Source organism: Polyodon spathula, chromosome 4, assembly GCF_017654505.1.
Source record: "Polyodon spathula isolate WHYD16114869_AA chromosome 4, ASM1765450v1, whole genome shotgun sequence".
Lineage (NCBI taxonomy): Eukaryota > Metazoa > Chordata > Actinopteri > Acipenseriformes > Polyodontidae > Polyodon > Polyodon spathula.
In genome coordinates this window covers 90,579,576-90,602,686 of record NC_054537.1, presented here as the reverse complement: position 1 = coordinate 90,602,686, position 23,111 = coordinate 90,579,576, and the positions used below count along the sequence as shown (strand labels likewise).

General features: G+C 38.5%; 1 protein-coding gene and 1 pseudogene across 3 annotated transcripts in view; one reads left to right on the top strand and one right to left on the bottom strand.

The window, feature by feature from the left end:
- Window positions 1-742: 742 nt before the first annotated feature.
- On the bottom strand, window positions 743-8,497 carry LOC121314009 (annotated as a pseudogene).
- A 7,689-nt stretch (window positions 8,498-16,186) lies between these two features.
- LOC121315086 (hyccin-like) overlaps window positions 16,187-23,111 on the top strand; it is a 47,597-nt gene continuing 40,672 nt past the window's right edge. For all 3 annotated transcript variants that reach the window (XR_005950199.1, XM_041248986.1, XM_041248989.1), the window contains exon 1: window positions 16,187-16,350. The gene's annotated coding sequence lies outside the window, so the exon portion shown is untranslated. The remainder of the gene's footprint in view (window positions 16,351-23,111) is intronic.

Here is a 23,111-nt window from a genome sequence, read left to right as displayed (position 1 = left end):
TTCCCTAAGAGTCTCAAATGAGAGATCAGGACCCCCAGACTGTTAATTTCTAGTTTAAGTTTTGATGAGAGACTGCAAGGGTCGAGCTCATGTAATCCGACATTTCTTTTTAGTTGGTTGCGAGTCCACTAGCATAACCTCTGTTTTATCTGAATTCAACATTAGAAAATTCTGTGACATTCAACGCTTGATGTCTGTAAGGCAAGTAGCTGATAAACACCTTTACCATAAAATGATTAAAGAAGAAATATTACATTTGTGGGTGATGTAAACTATTATCTCCACCTCAATGGTTATTGAATGCTAAAGAGGGGGATTCTGGGCAGTACCTTAATAAAGTGATATGATGATAATATTGATCTGTTACTAAACTTACAAAAATAAACACACACAAATCACCACAACCAGAAATGACACACCTTAAAAATGTCCCGATAGTGCACAGTATACTTTATTGGATTGGGGTTTGCCCATAACATTTTCGAACACTTTATTTTGTGAAGCTGAATAAAGTTCGGGACAAATACAAACAGCTGTAGGCATCATCACATCAAAACAGAGATGCTACTCTGTAATGCAAGGAAAATCAGTGAACACACTTATTAGCAATTACAGTCCAGGCCCTCTTTACAATAGCACAAAAGAAGATTTAATAGGCTATTTAAAAAAATAAATTCATAATAATAACAACAACAGCAACAATAATAGTAATATAACATTGAAGACCCATGTGCCTCCACTATCATTCTAGTGACAAACCCATTCCATTCTGCCCATCAACAGCATAGATTCTGTCATTCATGCAGACAAGACTGCCATTCTTCCTGGCTTCTGTTATTAGGCACAGCTCAGCCCTGAAACATTCAAAAACAAAAGCATGACACAGTAAACCAGTTACAACCCATTCCATCATCTGCATACCCACAGCCAACACACTTCACAATACCTTGATTTCTCATATCACATAACTATAAGCAGGGGCCATTACCACACTGCCATAATTGGATGGCACCATTGTGGTATAATAGGTCTTGAAACAAGCACGAAAAATATCGACTGACACCGCAGTGACATGACCTATATTCACTGCATACAGTACATGACATACTAAAATGTTACTCTGACACATAGACAGATGGATGCATATACCTGCACCTGATTCCAAAAAAGCTTAATAGCTTTTGCTAAAGAATGACTTGTTTATCATAACAGGATAAGCAGCTTTATAGAAATACGTATTTTATTAATTGTATTTTAATATATGTCTCCAATACTAGATCAGCTTGCTAAGGATGACAGACTGGGAATATACAGAACTTAGTTCTCAGTTGGTGGGTCATAGACCTCACAGCAGTTAATTCCCTCCTGGAGACATTGTTGCCCAGACTCCTACCACACAGGTAGATCTGCCCGTTGGCCTTCACCATGTTGTGGCTGTAACACGGAAATAACATGGCAGGCTTGGACAGCCAGCTCTCCGTTCTTGTGTTGTAGCATTCAAAACGGTACAGGGCAGGGTTCCCTTTAGGAGGGCAAAAAATAAAACACTGTGCTACAATTTAATCTGCTTACTGCTGAACAGTCTTGGACCATCTACATTCAAAATCCCAGTCCCACTCTGTGGTTAATGCCACAGACAATAAATCAATTTCAATATCGTTGTCCAACCCACAGACACACACATAAAATCAGACAATTTATTTTGAAACTTTGGATTTGTACTAAGAGGTGGCCCTTGCTGACTTTGGAGCCCTCAGAAGTGTATATTCTGACTTTGGCTGCACATGCGGTGAGTGGGCGGGGCCAGCTTGCAATACCAGCTGTCCTTCACCACATTGTAGCAGTCCATGCGTTTGATGGGGAAAAGCTGCGAACCACCTAAATTAAACCACCAAAGCTCTCATTACAAAAGTCTCACTTCTATGTGTAGTAGGGCTGCAGCCATACAAGATGTTTCCCATCACAGTACAAGCTGAACAGAAAATAACAATATCCTGATATTTGCATGATGAATGATCATCTGGATCGAGAACGAATATTTTTTTTTTTCTAGCTCATTTTTAAAGAAAGGAACAGTTGTACTAATGTCAACAATAATACTATATTACATTTTTTTTATCGAATTCTTGCACAAAAATAAAAAGCTGCATCACACATGTACTGCATGTAAAAGGTATTAGCATGCCGTCTTGTACACCTCAAGCACAGATGCCTTTTATTGCAACTGTGGTATCTTCTGTAGAGCGGAAATTGTTAAGGGATACTTGAGCTGAAACCTCCAGACAGAAGGTTCTAAAACCCTGATCTGAGCAAAAAACAGCAGTTGGTGGTGAGGGTGTTGGTGTCGATGCCTCTTCCCATCGCCGGTGTGGAAATATAGTGCAACAAGGCGCCTGTTACTTTGGAGTGGAAGTAGAACCTTGAAGAGTGCAATGCCATAGTCATGCTTCTTCCTTCTTGTCCAGCTGCTCACAACGCATTCCACCTGAAGAAAACAACAAACTCCACTTAATGCAGTGTCAAGTAACGCTACAGCTAAACATTTCTCTTTGAGATTACAATCAGGTATGTAAAAGACACACACTCACACACGCACTCCACAGTGGTACATGCACTTGGAGCAAGCAGTATCAAGTAAAAGTAGACCATCAATCTCAATAACCTGTGGTTAAGATTGCTGTAGCCAAGTTTGATCACAACTGGGTAAGTGATTTTCTATACAGGCAAAACATATGTACACTATGCAGGATGTAAAGTCAGACAAACAGGCACCACCTTATATCCCCAGATCCTGATAAATGACTAAATAGGTAAGGTAGTCGAATGTTAGTCAGTGAAATTATTCTAGGTGTATAGTGAAATGTAAAAAGGTCTAGGGTACAAAAATGATGAACCAGTAGCAAAACCAAAGTCCAAAAAATGATCACCAGTGAGTCACCATTGCTCAAACCAATCAGTTCCAGAATCTAACCAGCACATCTATGTATGAAGAGTCATCACTCCATATATAGAAATGAATTCAGCTGTGGATTAACCATATATGTGAATTGACCATATTCCTAGAATAGATAGTTAACAGGGTTCAAAAGAAAGGAAAGCCACATACCGATAACCACCTTGAGGCACTGTGGGTTGTTCTGTATCAGCGGCTCAGCCTGCACGGTTTTGCTCAGGAAGTTCTTCTACATGAGAAGAAAGAGAACCTTGGTCAGAATATCCACCATGTGCTGCTGTCGGTTTGACTTGTTGTATTTGATCCACCTGACTGTACACCTTAAAAAGGACAGGAAAGTGGCATTTCACTAATTAAAAGAGGGAGCTGTTTAGCTACACTGAGCTTCCCTTTCAAGTAAATGATGAAAACTGTGTGCTATGCAATTCAAGAACATTATATCTGCAGTCTTCCTGCAACCATGCAGTCCCTGAAACTAAAGGACGCTTTCTCAGTTTCCTCAAGTCTTTTTTAACAGAGTTAAGTCATTCTGGTGCAGAAGCTGAGTGACGGGTTTCACGTCCAGCTGCAGGAACTCGTCTGTCTTGTACACCTCAGTGAAATGCTGAAAAATGAAGTCTTCATCAGTCGATTTCAACTCAGGGCAGTCAAGGCACACTGCCAGCATGCCAGCACTTTTTACATGCAATACAATGAGACACATGTCATTTGAAAGGTTCAACAATTTTTTTGTGTTGCAACTTGAACTCTGTTTAAGCAAGTCCAGTACTTTAAATAAAAAAAAGTATTAAAGAAGCTTTAATATAAAATCTGCATTTTTATATACAGGCAGTTTCAAGCTCATGCTTTACAATAACTATTGGTGATTGTTTTTTTTTTAAATCATCAAGGGTTTTTTCTCTCATCTGAAATCTTACCAAGACCAGTTAGCTGCATCCACTTGCTCTTTGACGAAGTCGACACACATCTTTTTAACCGGTTCAATTTGGTACTGGTTTGCTGCGTCCAATAAAGACTGGACATTATTGCTGTAGATAGAGACCCAGCAAAAGTAAAAATATGTTATATTACTTGACCATTACTGTGGCAGACACAAATGTGAATACAGTCTGACTATCAAAAACCTTAAACAAATTGTTACTCAAATTATATTGTAACTGATCCTTTAGTACGTACCTTGCTGATATAGGCAAATTCCACTAACAATTCAATGATGTTAGGTTCTGTATCCTTACGTTCCACTTCATATACCTTTGAATGCAGCATGATTGCTATGACAAACACACACACACACACACACACACACACACACACATACATTAATATTGCAATAACCCATCTATGATAAGTACCATACATATATATTAATATATTTATTTGAAAACACTTACAAGTAAACAACATGTTAAAAACCTGCCTGGCAGCTGCAAAGACGACTCTATGGGCTGGGATCTTTCTGCAAACACCACTAACATCACATCACACAATGCTTTCTACAGACACAAAATACAAGCAAGGTTTATTGTCAAAAAACAAGACAAGGCGTTATTCGCTGATACATCATTCTACAGTCACAAAATCATTATAGAAACTGGGATGAACTGCGAACATTCTTTACATAAGCAATGAGAGAAAATGTCGGCTTTACGAAGACGTTTTACTTGATACTATACTCGGTGGTGTTTTTTTTTTTTTTTTTTTAAACTATGGAACAGTTTAAAAAAAAAAAAAAAAAAATATATAGATTCTGTGCTTTTAAATAAACCCCCTCCCCCAGTAGGGGAGCATGGTGTGCTAACACAAGGGACACGCTCGTTGGGCCAAGTGGTCTTTTCTCCTTCCGAAACTGTTTTTATGTTTGGTAGTAAATAAAAATAAAAAACTGTGAAAAGTAAGATCTAAACACTGGTACTAACACTGACCACGAAACAAATACATTAACCCACTCTACCACAATGTAATCCCTCGCATTTTAATTAGTTACTGTGAAGAACAAATGACGAATTACAAACACTGTCAACACAAGGCTTGTGTTAGGCAGGATGCAAAAGAGTTTGTCTTTGATTCACAGAAACACATGTTTACTGGGAAGCCTTAACTTTGAAGACCAGCGAACGTGGCCTAAGTGTCAAACTAGTCCTATTTAAAAGCCCATTAAATGGGACCGTCCAATATATAGGACACCTCCAGCCGTCAAATAACGGCTGGAGAAAAAAATTCTCATTAGCATCCTCAATTTGAGGATGCTAAAAGGAATGGGCTTTTAACTAATTCAACGAAAACCGGTCAAAAAGTCTGCAAATTAAATGTTCAAAACAAAAGGGGAGGTGGTACAGAGCACGCCCCCTAGAGTCCACTGGTCGACAAACGATGCCATGTCGCCAGCAGACTCCGCGTGGGCGTGCTCTAAATTAACCCTAGACCGGAGGAGGGCCCTGAACATGGCCCCGCAGTCAGAGACCTTCCCCGCTCATCTTCTGCTTCCTGGTCTTGTAAATGGCCAGTTTAGCAAGAGCCAGGAGCAGATTCACGAGGAGGTCTCTTTTTTTGCTGGAGCCAAGAACAGGGTGCCCGAAAATGAGGAGGGTGGGTGAAAAGTGCAGCCAGAACTGCAGCAAGAGGTTCTTCAGCAGCAGGAAGAACGGCTGCAGCCTGGCGCAAAAAAAATAAATATGAGCCACCGACTCGAACTGACCGCAGAAAGGGCATGCGGCGTCCGAGTCGGTAAAGTGACGCAGGATCTCTCCTGACGCGACCGCTCCGTGCAGGACCCTCCAGCCCAGGTCCCCAGCTCCCCTGGAGACCAGCGGGGAGTACAGGGCCTCCCACTGGGGACCGACGCCCTCCGGCGGTCGGAGGGTTTCCCGCCAAGCGGTGTCTCGGCGGGAGACGAGGGCGGGGAAGTGGAGGGTGTGGAGCATCATCGCGTACAGGGTCCTCCTCGACGCCGATGGCAAGGGGGTCGAGGAGAACTGCGAGATCCTGCTCAGGTTGTTCTCGAGGGGAGGCCGAGGGGGGGGGGGGGCCTTGGGTTCGATCAGCAGGACTGGAGAGCCGGGGGTCGGGGGGGTGGGGGTAGATGGCTCGCCGGTCCTGAGAACTCCCTCGAGATACCTGACAGAGTCTGGGTTCAACGCTGCTTTGCACTCCCGGATCGCTCGGCCGGCCGTCCGGACGGACACCCGAGCCGCCCTGGCGACGAGCGCCGGCGTCAAACTAGTGGTAGTATTCATCTCGCCTGCTTCGCAAACTCTTCATGATCCCCATAAAACTCGCCAGCAGATTAGCTTTCTCTTTGCCAGCAAATCTCTATAATTTTCTTCTTGGTAGATTTCTCTGCCACTGCAGATGCCATCCTTGCCTGATCTAACTAGACAAATAATAATAATAATAATAATAATAATAATAATAATAATAATAATAATAATAATACTTTTAGGCTGAAGACAGAGAACAAATAATCCTGTTGCTGTTGTTGTTTTAACGAATATCTGTACCACCACCAGATAAGAATTTGCAACACATGACCTGCCAGGAAAAATGTGTATCGGCATGCACATCTCAAGCTTTCATAGCTTTGTGACAGCACTAGTTACAATGATAAGAACCAGTTACAGAATGTGTATTTCTTCCTAAGGTCTGGTTCTTAATGCTTCACAAGATGAAATCTGAAAACATTTTTTTTTTTTTTTTTGTCCCAACTCAGGTGCGCCCTCTAGTGTGGCTGACTTTGAAGTGAAAATAAGACAAATGCAATGTGTAAGTGCAGAAGTGAATGACAGAGTTTTCACTTGTGATAAAGTATACATTGATGGGGGATTATCGACCAACCGCTGTTCACTAAAACCATACTTAAATGAGATAATAACTTAACGGGCAAACAGAAAGAACAGTGAGAAAATTTGAAAATGTAAAGAACACAAATATCCAGTATACAGTAGTATTGCTTAGTTCCGAGATTCTGACCTAATTGTGCGCAATTGTAAACTCTAGCATACGGTGTTTGTAATTTAGTTAAATCTACTTTCTTAGTCTTGCTGTTGTTTCTGTCCCGGGGAAGTCAGTATATCGTCAATCCAAGCAGAGGTAGATAATAACTTTTTTATTGTTTCTGCTTGGTGGCATAAGGTATTTATTCTGTGTAATACAGTTAGGCGTTAAGCAAAATAATCATCTTAAGAAGTAATTTAATAGTATCATGATCAGTATTTATTTGAACCTTAATTAAAAGAGAAGGCGACTGAAGGGGTTTGACTGCGACTTTCCAATAAAGTCGAATGCACTAGTGCGGATCAAAGAAAACGCCAATGTTGGGCATTGAGGAGGAAGTCAGATAGAAAAATAAACGCAAAAGATCGCACCAGTACAGATTGTTCCCTTTTTAAACAGAAAAGCCAATATTCAGCGGAAACCCGTTTATTGTAACTACTTATATAACAATGCTACACGAAAACTTAAAGGGGAGACCTAGGAAGAAGCATATTGATGGTTTTAACCCCATCCGCGGGGGGTGGGCGATTCCTACTAAAGGTGAGATCGGGAAAATGGTATGATTGCAATAAATCCCCCATACACTAGATGGCAATGCCTAGTTTCGATTACATGCCAAAGAACAGTACAGCTGCTATAATGACTATTTTCAGATATTTATGCTAGGAACATGGCTATTTTTTTTTACTAGGAACAAGATTTTTGTAATTTCGTTTTTTATTTTTCAGTTTCTTGTGGGAATAAGCCAGCTTGTTTGCTGAGAAGATGGGTATTATAAATTGTTTTATGAGGCAAGCTGAGGGAATTTTTTATTTTTTTATTTTTTTAGAGGTAAGAGAAGTTTTACAGAAGTATCTGCAGATGGCCAAGAAACCCTGTCAGGTTTGATATCACTGTTTTCTAGCTATGTTTAATGGGAAGAAGGCTATTATAAATGTTTTTATTAGGGAAGGTGGCCAAGAAATCCCGTTTAGTTCCTCATATCACTGCTTTGTAGCTATTTATAGTGAGAAAATGGCAATTCCTGATGCATGTACCAGCGACCATAGGGTCATGCAATCTGTATTCTCAGCTGTTAAAACTCACCTCTTCAGCCTGAAGTGAACAGAGACACAAGTACCACTGCAGAACCAGTATGTAAATGTACTAATGCAGACTTATTTTTTATTTTCACGCACACATCTAAAGTGTAGTATATGTGGAATCCAACAACAAAAAGGTGCTGCACATGATCTTTCTGCAAAGTATGACCATAAGGTCACTGTCTGGTCAATATGTCTGAGTATACACCTGCATTTAGAAATCCATCAAAAATGTTACTTGTTCATTTGCAAACCTTTACTTTAAATGTGGCAATTTCTAAAACAGAAACAATTTTTAGGGTTTAACATCAAGAATTTAAAATTATTATTAATGTATGCCAATCAAAATGGGTGGATTAATTATACAATTTGCTCAATTGATTTGCATTATAAAAAAATGTATTCAATCCTCCACATGACTGTTTTTTTAATTGAATTGCACAGTGAATTACTTTTACCCTGACAGGATCATTTTTACTCAAATCAACAGTTGTTTCAGGCTTTAATGTCCTCTGGATAATAAAAGGTAGTACAGTAATCCATCACATATCTGCCCTAGCCGTTTATCCACCACGAGCTTCAGCAATGCTAGTTTATTATTGAACAGAGAAGATTTGCTCCGTGCGCTGCCATTGCTGGTAGTGTCACGTGAGCTGTTGCTGTGCAAATAAATCCTGTTTACCCTTAAAAGGAAGTCTTGCCCTAATTACAGTCAATTCTCATTAATACGAATTTCAAGGGACCAGCAAATAAACGTGTCTGATCAGGACTCTAAAGCCAAATGCATGCTGACAGTTTTTTTTTGAAGTTATAGTAACACTGAAATCAAATGTCAATTACAGAACAATAGAAAAAAAGTATTATAGATTTAAAAGTAGTGTGTGTTTTATTGAAAATATGGCTATAAGTGAACTTTTTAAAGGTGCAAGTTTCAAGTGCTAATAAACTGCACATGAAACCTGCATGCCGCATTCTGATCACATTTTTAAGCCACAAAAGCAAGGTGTGCTCAACATCAGGACACTGAGCAAATCAGAAACCCTGACGACTTGCATCCACGGTTTGCTGTTCATAAGCCTGTATTATTGTGTTCTTTTTTTTTTTTTTTTTAAGAATGATTGACAAAGTGTTTGCAGCAACATATTTATTTTTCTTGTACGGTGGTGCATTATCCACCACTTTCAAAACCTCCACTGTTGACTGCAAGGATAGTGCATGTTTGTGTGTGAGCACTAGGGCAACTCAAAATGCATCATAGGATCTTAGTCCCCAAACAGCATTAAATACAGTACAGAGCAGCTGATGTGGATGCAAGTTAATACCCATAATTCCCAATACGCTCAGCGGTTTGAACTAGCACATTTTATTTTATTCACATTTTCTTCCCTGGGAGGGCTTTAAAATAATTCACACCAACAGTAAATTTGTATTATAAGAAGTAATTTACAATAAGCAGCTGCAAAAGTTTGCTAGGACCTGCTTGAAAATCTGTCTAATTCGAGAGTTGACTGTAGTTACAACATCAAAACCATGCTAGTAAGGGCTCCCGAGTGGTGCATCAAGTAAAGGCACTCCGCGTGGAGTGCAGGATGTGCCCTATAGCCTGGAGATCGCAGGTTCGAATCCAGGCTATGACACTGCTGACCGTGACCGGGGGTTTCTAGGGGGCCGCGCACAATCGGCTGAGTGCCGCCCGGGTAGGGAGGGATTACGTTGACAGGGGAATCCACAGTGGCTCCTGTGGCTGATAGGGCGCCTGCAGTCATTCAGATCTGTGCTATCCTCCGGCACTATAGGTCTGGTGGCCTCGCTGTGGATACACAGTACGAAAAATTATAGATTGTAGGAGTCTCAGGAGTCTGAGTGAAGATATAAGTGCATTAGTGTGACCTATACATGAAAGTCCAAGAGCTGATGAAGAATCTCAGCCAGCACTAAGCTGCAGGAGATGATCACCTCAGTGCTGTAGAATGAGAGCGGGATTACACACAGAGTGAATGAAGCCAAGCGGTCCTATCAGGAGCAGATACAGGTCGAGGCCAACCTGAAAGAGAACTGAAGAGAATCAAGCAGCTTTCCAGTCAATACTTAATACATCTGGCTTGTTTTTTGACCTGCCCTTGTAACCTGCCATGTTATGTGTTATGATCACATGATCCATCACAGAAAATGTGCTAACCAGTCCTTTGTGTCTAGTATTTACACTATAGTACAGTACTCTGTGCCATGGATTTTAAAGTAATGAGGTAATGTTAATAGATTTTCAATTTTATAGCAATCATTATATTACCACTACACTGCATGGTCCAAATTACTTTGAATAGTAGTAAATAGATTTTTCTGTACACTTCTTATCTGAAGCTTTGAAATTTAAGCCAACAAATCGTACCTTTGGAGAATGTGGACCTCTGTCAGCTAAAAGTAAAATAACACACAGCCTTGTTGCCCTGCAGGCATACTCTAGCTCTGCAGTGACAAACAAGGCTGTCATTTGAGATTTATGGAAACTGGAAGGAGTAGACCTGATTTCCTGAAACAATGTCTGGTAACATTTCAGAAGCTGTCTAGACCCAAAAAACATAGTGTGAAAATAGCTGAAAGCAGATAGCAATGATTCTGCTTAATGCACAACAGAAATCTGCAGTAGCTACTAGCATTTGCATTCCTTCTTTAGTGGCCTAAATTGGACCTGACAGGGTGAAGGGAACAAGTTCATTGACTACAGAATACAGAGGTGGGCACCAGAATGTAAAAGCTGTGGGGGATCAACATCTTTCTGTTGTGGAGGGTTTTGTGTTTTGTTTGTTGTAGTGAACAGGCTTGGCTGTAGGGGTGACGTCAGGCCAGGAAGGAACACAGACACGCAGTACTTCCAGGTGAAAACTGAGACGTCGCAGCGCTCAGTGTGTTTATTGCAAATAATAAGGTTAAACAAAAAAACAGCACACGGCACTTTGGGCCAAAATAAATATACAAACAAAACAGACTAACACTAAACAAACAGTGGACGAACAGATAAACAAACACGGTGAGTCAAAGCAATTGTTATATTTACTCTTTCTTTTAGTTCTTAGTTTTTATTTCTCTCCTCTCCACACCTGTTCACCACTCACCAAACACACAACCCCGAGTGAGTGAAACGTGCATCTATATATACTGTTGTGCTGGGATTCAGTTACTAATTAATTACTCACTTGAATCCCAGCACGTGAACTAATTTGTACAACCCCATGCTCACATACTACTAAATACTTTAAATGCATGTGAAGAGTTTGTGCAATCACCGTGCCTAAATACAACTATATATTTTAAATCACTCGTGCTACACAGACCCATTTATATCCTGTGCACCAATACCTGTACACCAACATATAACACAAAATCCACACATCGGCGGGGCACACTGCCACAGTTGTTCACAATAATTAGGGATATGAATTATGAATTATGGATAATTAGACCCTGGATTGATATGTGAACCTAGTGAGGAGAAAGAAATAATCTGAAAAAAAAGAGTACTATAAAAAGTGTGCGTTTCAAAGAGAAAAAAACATTAAAGCACCCACCAATTACATCCAGCCTTGGTATTTTAGATCTAAAAGGTCAACAAACACTAACCTTATTAATAATGTATAGAGCTTGCTAATTATTCATAGTTAAGCCTTGATATTTGTGACAAAAAACAAAAAGACATCCTAAGGATATAATTAATAAAAAATGATTCAGTAATCATGGCTTGCAAAAAACATGATTTCAAAAGTCTGCTAATTGATGTAGAATAAACATGTATATTGCTTAGACTAGATAAACTAAAAAGTGAATGTGCTTGGTTTTATTTGTGTTTCATATGTCATTGTAGAGCTTGGATGTCTACAACAGCAAATATCAAATTAGTATTCAGTTTGTTGTACCAAAAACCTATGGGTGAGTGAACATGTACTATTTAAAAATAGAAAACACAAAACAGTAAGCATTCTGAATGAAAGCTGACTGTATGTTAGTACTCACACATCATTGTAATTAACAAATACAGCCACAGTTATTCACAAATGAGTGAACATACTACTTGTCGTGTGTGTGTGTGTGTGTGTGTGTGTGTGTGTGTGTGTGTGTGTTTAAAACATATGTTTTACATTTTAGCAAAATAAAACACATGGGTATAGACTGCAAGTCATTATATAAGCACACCTACAAAGCTAATATGATCTGTACTATTAAGTTCAAGCCTTAAATTCAAATAAGAACTCTTGGCCATTAATGTCTTCCACAAAGACTGCTGATTTGGTTATAGAAATACACGTATTCATTTATCTAGGAAGGTGCATGTTGAAGAATGTTGATGTAAAGACCAGTTGGTACCTAGTCTATACGTTTTTCATGAAAGAACTTTAATCCTTGCTAACTAAATTGTCAAAATTGTAACTAAATTTGTCACACAGCCAGGCACAGACACATGGTCCACAAGCGTGCAAGTGCTGTTTTTACAGGGTTAGATATGCAACTTACATGCTGAAAACAAACTCCAAGTCTAAACCTGAAGTTCATATACTGTAAATGTTCAGTATGCATTGTTGAGTTCTAGTGGATTTTTTAATACATTAGCACTTTGTATTTGGGATTTTGTTTTATTTTGCTGTTTTTGGCCTCTAAGCATTGTAAACACTGGTTTATTTTAGTAAGCACACTTTATTTTTTAGTTTACTGACTTTTCCAACTTTGAACTTGAATGGAAAGAAAAACACCAATTAAACAAGAAATGACTTAATACTTTCTTCAAGTCCCGAAATTAAAAGTCGACTTGTTTATTTCTCTTTTTGTGACTCTGTCTCTTTCTGAGAACCTTGTGCTAATGACGAAGTGAAGTAAATAGCCTTGAGAATGTAGCCCATATCAGAGATTAAAAACCTTTCCACACATCGGTGTGAAATGAACCTGTTGCTGTGACACCTACACGAGACCTTGCTGTGTGGGCAACTGATGTATTTCTAATCTCATTAGACAGTTGGGCTTGGAGATCGCATGCTGTGGGGCACAATTCATTGTCCTCTTGGCATGAGCTGTGATGTCTGTCATATGACCTTTGACATAACCTTTAAGTGTCAAAGTCAGGGCATTGGATTATGTTATTAGTGTGATGTGAAGTTCATTGTTTTCACGTCATTATTTTCAAATCCTGACTCTCAGGCATATGGAACAACTTTTGGTGAGACCATGATGTAGATACCCTTTTATTTCAGTTGATGTTTCTTATTACAGAATTCCACCAAGGGCCTGCTGTTGAAGCACATTTATGACATATTACTTTACAGATGACAAAAGGACATAAAGCTAATGCATTCATTTTATAAATCTTACCTTGAATGGCATGCCATTCACAAGTCATGCTTGTCTCTAATTCTTGGTTATGAAAGAACCACAATTCAGTTCATTCCAATCACTTTTGTACAGGTTTTTGTTGTGTAAATAATGAGTAAAAATGTGAATTCGACAGAAGACCATAACGTGTTTGTTGTGCTAATTTGTTTTAATTCAAGTGATATTGATATTAAATAGTATTACATAAAGCTAATGAATATAATTTGAAACTGTACAGAGTAGGAGAAATATTTTGTGACCTGTAATCATTTACTGGAATAATTACATGGGAACTATTTGTTATTCAGTAATCCACAGAAGTAAGTTAAACATACAGACAAAATTAAGTTCCATGATTGATTTATTGTACTTTAATGGACCTGGGTGTTTTTTGAATATGGTAGGCAATATATGAAAAAGTGTAAGAGTTTTAATGTAATTCTGTTAATTTCGATTTTTTTATAGTCTTTCACTAAATAAATCATTCCAGATACTGATTCGTAAAATTGTATGTTGCCCAAAACCTCACAGGAGGTAAACTTTTGTTTGCAGAATTACCTTTAATATAATATCCTCTAATATAACTGAAGTGGAGCTCTTAATGAAAAACAACAAGCGCTGGACAGGTATTTCTTCTAAAGATTGGCTGTGTATCCAAAACAAGAAGTCATCCAATTTTGAGCGATTATATTTGGTTATGCTTCCTAGTGACAATGAGAAAAAAAACAAAAAAACAAACAAAATATATATATATATATATATATATATATATATATATATATATATATATATATATATATATATATATATATATATATATATCTACCTGATGGGTAATAGGTATCCCCCCTTTCACCATTAGAGTCAGGGCCTGGGCAAATTCTCTCAGTAAGTATTTCAAACTAGTACTTCAAATCACTTTTAACTCAAGCCTAATAACAGATCTAAACAAAGCATCTAAATCTTTAAGAAAATGTATGAAAAAAACAAAAACTTTGAGGCAACAATTATTGTATGGATCTATAACGAGACTGTCTGAAGATCAAAAGGTAAGACAATTCAGCATGAGAGCAAGTTGGGCATTGCAAGCAGATTGACACAGATTGTAACTAGTTTTCAATGGGGTCTCTTATCACAGTAGCACAGAACACCTGACAGCCGGTGCTGGTGCTTCTGTTTCTGTAGGCAAATGTTCCATCAACAAGCAAATGTTATTTACCTATGTCTATCCTCACTTTGACAAATAAAAGCATTCTTTATTTCTACTGGGCTCAGAGAAACTGGTATTTACACTTGTGAATGGAAACATGTTGAGACATCTAACCTATTTTGGGGCCCTATTCGCTTTATTTAACCACTGAAATCTTTGTCTTGCAAATGCAGTCCTGCTAAATTAAACTATTATTTAGCAATGAAGTGATTTAAACTATTTGTTTATGAAGCAATAAGCTTATTTTGGGAGTAATTTATTTTTTGTTTGTCAAACAAATAACCTTGCCTGAGCTGTTTCAATGCAGTTCGCCACATTGCTGTTTTGCCTCAGTTGAGCAATATCATACATGGTTTCTGTGAATGTGTGTGTGTGTTTTGAAAAAAATAAAAAATAAATAAATAAAGTAGGTTATTTCAGTTCACTATACTGTTGTAGTTTAATTGCACATCATGCTCTTGAGCAGACAGACTCAAATTGCAGAAAACCCTGGTTTAGGCTAATGGCACTCTTTGATTAAAAAAAACAAACAAAAAAACAACTTTCTTATAGGTACAGTCAAGTTCAATTACAAGTGTTGTGCTGTGAAGATTAACTGTCTCACTGCCACGTTGTTTTAATCTCTGGACATTCTATCAGAGATGCAATTCCCCTTTGCATTCCGGAACTGTTAACCTGCTGGACTTGACTGCTTGCACCATGCCGCAGGGTGCCGGGATTTGGCGATGGGTCAGACAGTCTACACGGGGGTCACAAAGTGCTGTTTATGTGAACCCCATGCGGCTGTACAGGACTCTGATTTGGTGAGGAACGTGATAATGTTACATTGTTGTTAAGTAAAGGTCAGTGGGCTCCTCCCATACTTGTAACTTTGTGTTTTATGTGTCTGGGTCTGAGGGGGATAAAAGAGGGTGCATCAGTTGTGTGTGAATTCAGAGTGGAGAATCCTGCGCTGTCAGCTGTGTTACTTGCTGCTGTTAATAAAGACCCTGCCAGCTATTGAACCGGCTCTGTTGCCAAGTCTTCTTTTTCAGACAGCAATTTCACCCGGTGTAATGTAATGTATGTTTGAACTGCTCATGCTGAAAAAAAATTAAATGATTGATTTGTCAATAATTTACAGTATTAATTTAAATATTATTACCAGTAAAGATAATAGTATGCATGTACGGAAGGATTGTGTGCTTGCTTTGTAGTGGAAACTAACATGGTCACTGCTATTTTATGCTATTTATCACCTATATTTAACATTAACATTAAACATATTACTACATAAAAAAAAAAAAAACACATATAAACAAATGTGGACAAAAACTCAAACTGCATTTCCCATTCAACACACCTGCCGCTCCCAGAGGCACCTACCTGCCAAAAGCGTCTAAAAAAACTTAAAAATAAAACTCATTAGGAAAACAAATGACATCACACAGAAAGTCCGCCCATCCAGTTTTGGGACGCTTTTTTTCAAAAGGAGCAACCTACCGCGCTCGTGGAAACATTTTTGGTCCGCCCCTGTATCTGTATGGATTGGCTCCTGTTTGTCGACAGCCCCTGTGCGCTGCTTGATTGGCTTTGAGAAACTGCCACTCTAGCTGCAGTCCCGACAGGCAGCAATCTTGTCTGCGTGGTGCAAGTGATAAAGATGGAGGAGTTGATAGTGTTTAATAATTAACTTAATTTATGGAGTAGTTTATACCACTCAGAACGGGAAAAAAGAAAGAAAAGAGTGAGAAAAAGAGAGCTGGGAACATAGCATGGTGGTAAGTGTGTACGGTCCTCGTTGCACACAACTAGCTACTAGTAGGTTTTACCGTTCACTTTTTATGTATTTAATAAAGACATGTAAGTGCACCAGAAAACCTAAGTGAATATTAATATAACTTTACACAGTCAGTTGATGTCGTTATTTTGTTTATGGTAATGAAAGACATTCTGATATATTTATTGTTTGTATGATTCTTTTTGCAGTGAGAAGTTTTTAATGTGTTATTTTACGGTACTGCGTTTATAATTGTTATTTTCACTGTACGATAATAATAATAATAATAATAATAATAATAATAATAATAATAATAATAATAATGAAGCCTGTTTCTTGACTTGCATTCCAACCTGCGCTATTACTGTATACTGGGTCTTTGCGAGTAATAGCACAGAAATACTGCCTGCGAAACTGCAGCTTCAGTGGATCTTAAGTTACAGCGTGTTCACAGACAACAAAGAGTACATTGCATATTATTATTATTATTATTATTTATTATTATTATTATTAATAATAATAATAATAATAATAATAATAATAATAATAATAATAATAATAAAATCAAATTACACATTTTTGTAAAACATTGTGAAGTGTTTTAGTAACTTCCTGTCGTAACTACAGTAGGTAAATGAAACGGTTCATGCACTGTGTGGAGTTAAGAATACAGTTTAGAACTTGCTTGATTGATCAGTAATATTCTTGACTGTGAACACACGTGAAAGAGATACAAATAAAGGTGGCTTGACTTTTGTCTGCTTGTAGTCTACACAGTATTGAAGTATTGAATTTCTCTAAATACAAAACTTTTGTGAGAATAATAAAGATTCAGGCCCCAGCCCAGACACTGTGGTGTAATAAATAGAAGGGGCAGTGCGTGATGCTGTAATTTATGGGCGAATCGCTGTTGCCATGACAACAATCTGTTGATTGACAGGTTTGAAATTTGTACTGGCATGAAACCTTTGGCAGTGTAAAAGGGTTATGATGGTATTATACCAGCATAGATTGTGCAAGTTCATGCTGTGTGAATGGGCATTTTAGATAATCTTTTTAATGTCTCAGATGGCTCTGTAGTGGCATTTGTGTGTGACAGGGGCTTAGAGTAGGAAAACAACATTTCAAGAGGAATAATGTACTGTATGGGTATGTGCATTTTACACACATGGTTCTTTCATGAAAGATTATAATTATAGACTTATTGTCTAACCACAGCTGTTGCAGGCTAATGCACACCTAGATGGATAGCCTAGAGGAAATGATTAGTTAATCAAGGAAACACAATTGCTGTCAAATGGAATCTTAATAAGAAGAGTCCATGGATTCCTTATAATTGCTGTTCATTTCGCTATTATTTTACTGTGTGCAATTCACCAGTAATGTTTGACAAGAATACATTGAATTTCTGAGTGATTATTTAGATTGTCAAAATTAAAGTGTATCAAACCTTTTTTATGGTAGCGTGTGATTAGTTTTTAGTCCAAGGGACAGCAGAAATGTGCAAGGAGCCAATGGGATGCAACATGCAGTACATAAGCTTATATCTACACTTCAAAAAAAGAAGGATGAATCAGCAGTTGCATAGATGACCTGTTGAACATATCTTGTTTATTTAGAAACTGAACAAGAAAGTATATAGCCTACTACAGATTCTAGGGGGCCCTGATAGCATGTTATTGTCCTGAGATGCTGATTCTAACCGAGGATGAAAATGCAAGGATACCGGCATCTATATCTGCAAAGCCCTTTGATAACATTCGCTAGCCTCACAATCTTTGAAATCGCTCGAAGGATCTATGTTTAAAAATAAATAAATAAAAAAATTCTGATTTAAATGTTATTCACAGGAGCTAAACCCAGAGTAAGAGGCCATATTTCTTCGAATATAAGACACAATTAGAAAACATTAAAAAAAAAAAAAAAAAGTGACCTGCATCTTAAATTCAAGTACAGTATAGTTGATACATGTATTAAAATCAGCAAAAAAAGATGTGACTACCCAAGTACGCAAACAGCAACGTGAATGACTGCTGAGAAAAGACGAAGAAAGAAGTCACTGCCAGAATACACAAGCAGCAAGCTGACTTCCGCCGAGAAAAGATAAAGCAAAATGTTGTTGCCCAATGTCGAATCAACCATGACATGTCAACCATTTTCAAAGACGTGTCATTAGCTTCATGAGAAATTCAGAGAAGCTTTTACAATTTCCACATTTCTAACAAATAGAACCAGCTTGTACAGATCGGATATGCTGATCAAACCCCTGTATCTTTCAACAAATGTCAAACCCTCATATCTTTTGAATGGGAGGTGATAACGCAATGATCTTTGTGTCTAATATCATGTTTTTGATGCCTACAAACACACTAAACACATCAGAATAGGGTTATATTCATATATTTTGTATAAATTTGTTTCTACAAGTGCAGCCACTGCCTGCACACTTGCCAGCTCCAGTGCATGTAAGTTTCCCTTTCCTGCAGGTACAATTGTGCAATGTGCATAGACATGAGACAATATCCTTGCACAACTCGGGAATTGCACAACTTTGGTAACAGCTGTCCATTTTCCAGCCCATGGTTGCAGGTGATGGTAGGACAGTGGATTGATGGCCTGATCCCATACCATGCTTTGGTAGTGTGCTCGTTGTACATGAAATCATAAGGCATCCGCTGTTGGGGGCAGTGCTTCTGGTGATTTGCAAAACAGTTTAACATAGGCCTCACCACAAGTGCTTGCTTCTGGTATGCTGTACAACTTGCACACAAACTTCACTGCATCCCTCATTGTCTAGTTTTCCTTTCCCAAGTTCTTTAAGGAGATGATTGTGTGTATTGAACACTTTCTGTGCAGTCTTCTTGCTGTGTCCAGAAAAGTAGGATAGAGAATCGCATCCTGTTCTTGCATGGAAAGGGGGGAGGTCTTCAAAGACCGGCTTGGTGAAGGAATGCTTCTGTTTGAAGTTTGGCTGTGCCTGCTTTCATCAACATGTTTTTGCATTTCATTTTGTGGAAATGTGCTACCAGTAGCACCCAAGTCTTCATTTTCTGAGCTGCTGAAACAAAGCTCAGAAAGGAAGTTTCAGCCACCATGGTGTCAACAGTTCAGCTGGTTAGTTCAACAATCAGGGCTAATGGACTGCAGTTATGGCAGGCAAGCAGGGCCACAGATAGCTGGGCATGCTGATTTAATAGCAGGCTCTTGCTCTTTTAAGAAGGTATCACTAAGCATCACAGTAATGCAAAACGCAACCTACAGAGCGGAGAATCTCCATGTGTTTTTATCATGTAATCAAACTACAACAAAGCACAGAAAGGATATGTGCAAAAAAAAAAGTTTGTATTTTTTTATTTGTTTGTATTTTGTACCGCTCTCCGCAAACTGCTTTTTCAGTTTGTGATTAAATTTTGTGGTATTTACAAGATAAATCCTTTTAGCGTGAAGATTTTAACTGTAGAACAGGGGGATGCACAATCACTGCTCTCATAAAGTGCCTCCTACAGTGCAGAGAAAAAGTTTGTGAACCCCAATAATAATTATGGAAATTCCATAGTTTTACCATGATAGCCTTCTTGAATCAAAACCAGTCTTTTCTTAAATGTCCAATAGTGTTTATATTAACCAATTCCATGTCTCTTGAAACAAAATGGTGTATGACTTAGACAAACAAGGAGTAATTAAGATTCAGGGTATGCGAAAAAGTAAGTAAACCCCTGGTTTTATCAGCTCAATTAAGGGGATGATTAGAGTCAGGTATTTAAATAATTAGGTAGATCTTCTGGGGTGAGTTTGGAAGGCCCCATCCTATATAAAGATCAGAAACTTTGTGAGTTTGGTCTTCACCATACTGGTGTGTGGAAACACGTCATGCCATGATCAAAAGAAATCTCAGAAAAACAGTTATTGATGCTCATCAGTCTAGAAAGGATTTCAAAACTATTTCTAAGGATTTGGGACTCCACCAATCCATTGTCAGGCAGATAGTCTACAAATGGAGAAAGTTCAAAACCACAGTCACTCTACCCAGGAGTGGTCGTCGTACCAAAATCTCTCCAAGAACAAACTGGAAAATCATCAAGGAAGTTACAAAGAACCCCAGAGTTATTGCAGGATCTGCAGGCCACTCTCGCCTTGGCTAATGTGAGTGTTTATGACTGAACATGAATGGTGTTAGAACATAAGAACATAGGAAAGTTTACAAAAGAGAGGAGGCCATTCGGCCCATCTTGCTCGTTTGGTTGTTAGTAGCTTATTGATCCCAGAATCTCATCAAGCAGCTTCTTGAAGGATCCCAGGGTGTTGGCTTCAACAACATTAAAAAATGTGCCTCCTATTTTCTGTTCTGAAAGCCCCTTTGTCTAATCTCCATTTGTGTCCCATGGTCCTTGTTTCTTTTTTCAGGTCGAGAAAGTCCCTTGGGTCGACATTGTAAATACCTTTTAGAATTTTGAATGCTTGAATTAGGTCGCTGTGTAGCCTTCTTTGTTCAAGACTGAATAGATTCAGTACTTTTAGCCTGTCTGCGTATGACATGCCTTTTAAACCTGGAATAATTCTGGTCGCTCTTCTTTGCACTCTTTCTAGAGCAGCAATATCCTTTTTGTAGCGAGGTGACCAGAACTGAACACAATATTCAAGATGAGGTCTTACTAATGCATTGCACAGTTTTAACATTACTTCCCTTGATTTAAATTTAACACTTTTCACAATGTATCCGAGCATCTTGTTGGCATTTTTTGTAGCTTCCCCACATTGTCTAGAAGACATTTCTGAGTCAACAAAAACTCCTAGGTCTTTTTCATAGATTCCTTCTTCAATTTCAGTATCTCCCATATGATATTTATAATGCACATTTTTATTTCCTGCGTGCAGTACCTTACACTTTTCTCTATTAAATGTCATTTGCCATGTGTCTGCCCAGTTCTGAATCTTTTGTAGATCATTTTGAATGACCTTTGCTGCTGCAACAGTGTTTGCCACTCCTCCTACTTTTGTGTCGTCTGCAAATTTAACAAGTTTGCTTACTATACCAGAATCTAAATCATTAATGTAGATTAGGAATAGCAGAGGACCTAATACTGATCCCTGTGGTACTCCACTGGTTACCACACTCCATTCTGAGGTTTCTCCTCTAATCAGTACTTTCTGTTTTCTACATGTTAACCACTCCCTAATCCTTGAATCCCTACTGCGTTCAGTTTGAGAATTAATCTTTTATGCAGGACTTTGTCAAAAGCTTTCTGGAAATCTAAATAAACCATGTCATATGCTTTGCAATTATCCATTATTGATGTTGCATCCTTAAAAAAATCAAGCAGGTTAGTTAGACACGATCTCCCTTTCCTAAAACCATGTTGACTGTCTCCCAGGACCCTGTTACCATATAGGTAATTTTCCATTTTGGATCTTATTATAGTTTCCATAAGTTTGCATATAGTAGAAGTCAGGCTTATTGGTCTCTAGTTACCTGGTTCAGTTTTGTTTCCCTTTTTGTGGATCGGTATTACGTTTGCAATTTTCCAGTCTGTCGGTACCACCCCTGTGTCAAGAGACTGTTGCATGATCTTGGTTAGCGGTTTGTAAATAACTTCTTTCATTTCTTTGAGTACTATTGGGAGGATCTCATCCAGCCCAGGGGTTTTGTTTATTTTAAGATCTCCTAGTGCCTTTAACACTTCTGCCTCGTTTGTGTTCATGGAAGGATAGCCAGGAGGAAACCACTGCTCTCTAAAAAGAACATTGCTGCCTGTCTGAAGTTCGCCAAAGAGCACATAGATGATCCACAAGACTTCTGGAACAATGTTCTCTGGACAAACGAGCCAAAGGTAGAACTTTTTGGCCTCAGTGAGGAACGTTATGTTTGGTGAAAACCAAACGCTGTGTTCGAACAGAAGAACCTCATCCCAGCTGTCAAGCATGGTGGTGGGAGTGTGATGGTTTGGGGTTGCTTTGCTGCCTCAAGACCTGGACGGCTTGCCATCATTGACACAACCATGAATTCTGCATTGTATCAGAAGATTATAGAGGAGAGTGTCCGGCCATCCATCCGCGAGCTGAAGCTAAACCGAAAGTGGGTCATGCAGCAAGACAATGATCCTAAACATACAAGCAGATCTACAAAAGAATGGCCGCAGAAGAAGAAATTCTGCGTTTTAGAATGGCCTAGTCAAAGTCCGGACCTAAACCCCATTGAAATGTTGAGGCAGGACCTGAAGCGAGCTGTCCATGCAAGGAAGCCCTCAAATGTCACAGAATTGAATCAGTTCTGTAAGGAGGAATGGGCCAAAATTCCTTAAATCAATGTGAGAGACTGACCAATAGTTACGGGAAACGCTTAGTTTATGTCATTGCCACTCAAGGGGGTGCCACCAGTTACTGAATCTAAAGGTTCACATACTTTTTCACACATGGGTATTGAATGTTGAATCATTTATGGATAAATAAATGTTGAAAAAGTATCATGTTTTTGTGTCATTTGTTTAATCAGGTTATCTTTATCTATTATTAGGACTTAGATTAAGATCTAATAACATTTTAGGTTTGAAATATGTGCAAATCCTAAGGGGTTCACAAACTTTTTCTCGGCACAGTAATTACATTGGAATTCTTTAGTACATTACCTTGTTACTGCTGTTTAATTATTAGTAATTGACAAGTTGAGATCCGTATCAGTGTATGTCTTTGCAACAGTATGTGTCTGTTTCCTATATTTCATCCCTTTATAAAATAATTGGTTTATTACCTATAACCCTTCAGTAA